This window comes from Onychostoma macrolepis, chromosome 04 (genome assembly GCF_012432095.1).
Source record: "Onychostoma macrolepis isolate SWU-2019 chromosome 04, ASM1243209v1, whole genome shotgun sequence".
Classification (NCBI taxonomy): domain Eukaryota; kingdom Metazoa; phylum Chordata; class Actinopteri; order Cypriniformes; family Cyprinidae; genus Onychostoma; species Onychostoma macrolepis.
This window is the reverse complement of record NC_081158.1, coordinates 28578718-28584717: the sequence shown is the minus strand read 5'-3', so window position 1 is coordinate 28584717 and position 6000 is coordinate 28578718. Positions and strand designations below refer to the sequence as shown.

Here is a 6000-nt window from a genome sequence, read left to right as displayed (position 1 = left end):
ACATGTGTAATTAGAAATCTAATAAATAGTGTTTAAATGTAGAAATAATTAACAGAAGTAAACCTGTAGCACGATGTCTCCAGCCAGCAGTGATCGCATCATCATAATCCTCTGGTGTCATTTGTTGCTCTTTTAAATTATGGAGTAGCAAAGAAAAAATGAGCAGGGACTAAGTGTACTGTTCTCAAGCCAAACAGGTAATTTAATTAAGTGAAATCCTGTGATTGGTTACAAATTCACTGACCTGATAGGCCTTTTGTGGTGGTGTTGTCATTATAGTAGTCAGGTGTGACTCCTACTGAAGATTGTGCTAAAAAAAAAGTTGATAAATTGTAATTGTAAAAAATTAATTTAACATGCATGGTTTTGTATTTAGAAGGTAACATTATTATATACTTGAGCCTTCTAACCTGAAATAAGTTTATCAACATATTCATACCCAGAATGCTGTTCTTTAGAAAGGACACTTCCTGTTATTAGGGAAGTAGAACCATCAGACACATGATCACAATCACAAATCAGCCAAAATCCCCAATTCTTTTGGATCATATAGGCAAACACTAACCCTATATCATTCCAATCCACAAAACGTCCCACAAAAGAATCAGTGTGATTTACTCTACTCACCCCTCTGAATAAAGAGATTACCCTGTTGATCGCAACACATCTGACACTATGACAATTACTCACCCGTCTGAGTAAGGAGACTGTGTCTATTTGTGGGCTTGTGCTGAATCTCTTCATAAACGGCCTCAGTCGTCGTCCCGTGTCTCCTCTTAGAGAGAGCTGTGAGTGTAGACAGACAAACCTGCTGTCAGTTCACAACACATGACTGATCACACACTGAATAAGACACAATATGACAGTCTCTGGATCTCTCCTACCTCTCCTCATCACTCTGTTCTGCTGAATCAGTATAAGCAGTGGCACTAAGAGCAGTAAGAGCACAACTCCCAGTACAATCACAAGCTCTGGGGGGACAGAGAGAGATGCTGCTGGAGGAGAAACTGGAGGAGAAGCTGATGTTGATGTGGCAGGAGTAGTGGACACTGACAAATCTGTCAAAACAGACACAGACACATTCAAAATCATGTCTTGAACACATAAAAATGATCTAAATAAGGACATTATTCCTCAGTGTTTTCTATGACCTGCACAGGTGAGTCCAGCGTGCTCTTTGTGGGAGCAGTCAGTGTGGTTTTTCAGGGAGAGAGGACAGTCCCACAGGTGAAGCTCATTCCCTCTGCACTCGACGCTGTTCAGCCACACAACACCTTCACCAGCACCAAAGACTGAATTCCCATCAGCCCTCAGTGCTGCTCCACAACCCAGCTGCCTGCAGACCACCTGAGCATCGCTGATGTCCCACTGATCATCACAGACTGATCCCCACACAGCGTTATGATACACCTCCAGCCTCCCAGAGCACCGGCCGTCCCCTCCACTCAGTCTGAGAGGAACATGATCTAATGCACACGCACAGACAAAACAACACCTTAATTGACAATAGATCGCTGTCAGAACAGCAGCACTTTCAAGGGGTACTGTACATGTGTGGTCAGGTATATACAGTATGCAATGATAAAATCCTGCTGTTGTTCCCAGAACACAGTTACAGCACACACATACATTACATAGGCTGTTATGATGTTCTTTTCCCTAAGTTAAACTTACCTGAACACTGTTTCTGGTGGGGAGATGAGGACCATGTCAGATAGCTTCGAGGGGACTCATGGCTTTTCTGTTCTGTAATCAGTTCATAAATTTGTATTATCAGTATCAATCTCTCTCTTGCTTTCTCTACACACACACACACACACACACACACACACACATGTTCATTTTTGTGAAAAGTGGGGACATTCCATAGGCGTAATGGTTTTTATAGTGTACTTACTGTATGTGCTAAAAAGTTCATTTATTTCAGTAATTCAACTCAAATTGTGAAACACGTGAATTAAATAAATTCAATGCACACAGACTGAAGTAGTTTAAGTCTTTGGTTCTTTTAATTGTGATGATTTGGCTCACATTTAACAAAAACCCACCAATTCACTATCTCAACAAATTAGAATACTTCATAAGACCAATGAAAAAAAAACATTTTGTGAATTGTTGGTCTTCTGGAAAGTATGTTCATTTAGTGTATATGAACTCAATACTTGGTAGGGGCTCCTTTTGCTTTAATTACTGCCTCAATTCGGCGTGGCATGGAGGTGATCAGTTTGTGGCACTGCTGAGGTGGTATGGAAGCCCAGGTTTCTTTAACCGTGGCCTTCAGCTCATCTTCATTTTTTGGTCTCTTGTTTCTCATCTTCCTCTTGACAAAACCCTATAGATTATCTATGGGGTTCAGGTCTGGTGAGTTTGCTGGCCAGTCAAGCACACCAACACCATGGTCATTTAACCAACTTTTGGTGCTTTTGGCAGTGTGGGCAGGTGCCAAATCCTGCTGGAAAATGAAATCAGCATCTTCAAAAAGCTGGTCTGCAGAAGGAAGCAGGGGTGAAACGGGTGCAGTGACTTTGGTTTTCAAAAAACACAATTGACCAACACCAGCAGATGTCATTGCACTCCAAATTATCACAGACTGTGGAAACTTAACACTGCACTTCAAGCAACTTGGGCTATGAGCTTTTCCACCCTTCCTCCAGACTCTAGGACCTTGGTTTCCAAATGAAATACAAAACTTGCTCTCATCTGAAAAGAGGACTTTGGACCACTAGGCAACAGTCCAGTTCTTCTTCTCTTTAGCCCAGGTAAGACGCCTCTGACGTTGTCTGTGGTTCAGGAGTGTCTTAACAAGAGGAATACGACAACTGTAGCCAAATTCCTTGACACGTCTGTGTGTGGTGGCTCTTGATGCCTTGACCCCAGCCTCAGTCCATTCCTTGTGAAGTTCACCCAAATTCTTGAATCGATTTTGCTTGACAATCCTCATAAGGCTGCGGTTCTCTCGGTTGGTTGTGCATCGTTTTCTTCCACACTTTTTCCTGCCACTCAATTAAATGTGAGCCAAAATCATCACAATTAAAAGAACCAAAGACTTAAACTACTTCAGTCTGTGTGCACTGAATTCATTTAATACACGAGTTTCACAATTTGAGTTGAATTACTGAAATATATATATATATATATATATAGTGGGGCAAAAAGTATTTAGTCAGCCACCAATTGTGCAAGTTCTCCCACTTAAAAGATGAGAGAGGCCTGTAATTTTCATCATAGGTATACCTCAACTATGAGAGACAAAATGAGAAAAATCCAGAAAATCACATTGTAGGATTTTTAAAGAATTTATTTGCAAATTATGGTGGAAAATAAGTATTTGGTCAATAACAAAATTTCATCTCAATACTTTGTTATATACCGTTTGTTGGCAATGACAGAGGTCAAACGTTTTCTGTAAGTCTTCACAAGGTTTTCACACACTGTTGCTAGTATTTTGGCCCATTCCTCCACGCAGATCTCCTCTAGAGCAGTAATGTTTTGGGGCTGTCGCTGGGCAACACGGACTTTCAACTCCCTCCAAAGATTTTCGATGGGGTTGAGATCTGGAGACTGGCTAGGCCACTCCAGGAGCTTGAAATGCTTCTTACCAAGCCACTCCTTCATTGCCCGGGAGGTGTGTTTGGGATCATTGTCATGCTGAAAGACCCAGCCACGTTTCATCTTCAATGCCCTTGCTGATGGAAGGAGGTTTTCACTCAAAATCTCACGATACATGGCCCCATTCATTCTTTCGTTTACACGGATCAGTCGTCCTGGTCCCTTTGCAGAAAAACAGCCCCAAAGCATGATGTTTCCACCCCCATGCTTCACAGTAGGTATGGTGTTCTTTGGATGCAACTCAGCATTCTTTCTCCTCCAAACACGACAAGTTGAGTTTTTACCAAAAAGTAAAAACTCAACTTGTAATCCTCCTCTGGATCATCCAAATGCTCTCTAGCAAACTTCAGACGGGCCAGACATGTACTGGCTTAAGCAGGAGGACACGTCTGGCACTGCAGGATTTGAGTCCCTGGCGGCGCAGTGTGTTACTGATGGTAGCCTTTGTTACTTTGGTCCCAGCTCTCTGCAGGTCATTCACTAGGTCCCCCCGTGTGGTTCTGGGATTTTTGCTCACAGTTCTTGTGATCATTTTGACCCCACGGGGTGAGATCTTGCGTGGAGCCCCAGATCGAGGGAGATTATCAGTGGTCTTGTAGGTCTTCCATTTTCTAATAATTGCTCCCACAGTTGATTTCTTCACACCAAGCTGCTTACCTATTGCAGATTCAGTCTTCCCAGCCTGGTGCAGGTCTACAATTTTGTTCCTGGTGTCCTTGACAGCTCTTTGGTCTTGGCCATGGTGGAGTTTGGAGTTGGACTGTTTGAGGTTGTGGACAGGTGTCTTTTATACTGATAACGAGTTCAAACAGATTCCATTAATACAGGTAACGAGTGGAGGACAGAGGAGCCTCTTAAAGAAGAAGTTACAGGTCTTTGAGAGCCAGAAATCTTGCTTGTTTGTAGGTGACCAAATACTTATTTTACCGAGGAATTTACCAATTAATTCTTTAAAATCCTACAATGTGATTTTCTGGATTTTTTTCTCATTTTGTCTCTCATAGTTGAGGTATACCTATGATGAAAATTACAGGCCTTTCTCATCTTTTTAAGTGGGAGAACTTGCACAATTGGTGGCTGACTAAATACTTTTTGCCCCACTGTATATATATATATATATATATATATATATATATATATATATATATATATATATATATGTATGTATGTATGTATATATGTATATATGTATATATATGTATACAAAACACACATAGAGAGAGAGACATATAAGTATATATTTAATCTTGTATTTTTCTGCATCAGACTTACCTGAGCAGGTGATTTTGGTGACTTCATCTTCATTGCAGTCATTCTGTCCCCAGGGTAAAGATGGACACTGCCACAGATTTGAATCATGTGGTCGACATGTTAATTTATCCAGCCAGTTACGAGCTGATTTCAATTTTGGTGTTGAAGCAGACAAATCACCAAATCTTCCACAGTTCAGCTCTTGACAGATCAGACTTGCTGTGTCTCTGTCCATCTGGTTCCAGCACACATTACCCCAGGATCCATTGTATAAAACTTCCACATTCCCTTCACAGCCCTCAGTTAACCTGATCTCTTTAAACTCTTAAAGGAAATAAAAACAAATATTATTTTAAAATCCCTAAATGTTTAATTAAAAATACAGCAGTCTAGTCTTTACCCGAGCACACGACTCCTACATCCTCCTTGTGTTGACAGTCATGTTTTCCCCAGCCTGGAGAAGAGCAGCTCCACAGGGACGTCTCATTCCCCTCACACTCCACCTCATCCAGCCATATGGGTCCAGAGCCAGGACCAAACCAGGCTGGTACCTGCTGGTTACTGAGGGCCACTCCACACTGCAGCTGTCTGCACACCACATGGGCATCTTTAATATCCCAGGAGTCATCACACACTGTCCCCCATGAGCCGCTGTGAAAAACCTCCAGCCTTCCTGCACAGTCTCCCCCAGAACCCACCAGCCTGATGGACCCACGACCTGATATTCAGAGAAAGAAAAACACATTGTTGATCACTAACAACTGAAGAATCTGTCCAGATGTTATTCTTCATACCAAGGCAGGTGATTGACAGCTGTTGTGTGGAGCTGCAGGTGAGAGTTTGTGGAGAGCTGCAGTTCCCCAGATTAGCTTCACTCCCAGAGCACTGGAAGCCCGTCACACACTCATGACTGTGTTCAGGACTGGATGAAGAGGAGCCGTAGAAGTTCAGCACAGAGCCACAGCCCAGCTGTCTGCAGACCACAGAGGATTCAGTGAGACTCCAGGAGTCCAGCAGAACTCTCCTCCAGACCTGATGGATGAAAACTTCCAGCTCCCCCTCACACTGTCTCTCTCCAGACAACCGCACCAGACCATCATGAAGAGCCAGAGAGGAATCTGAGGATATGTGGAATTTTAC

The 6000-nt window shown here is 42.5% G+C and overlaps 1 pseudogene; it reads right to left on the bottom strand.

Moving 5' to 3' along the window:
* Nucleotides 1-236: 236 nt before the first annotated feature.
* LOC131538537 (uncharacterized) overlaps nucleotides 237-6000 on the bottom strand; it is a 128449-nt pseudogene continuing 122685 nt past the window's right edge.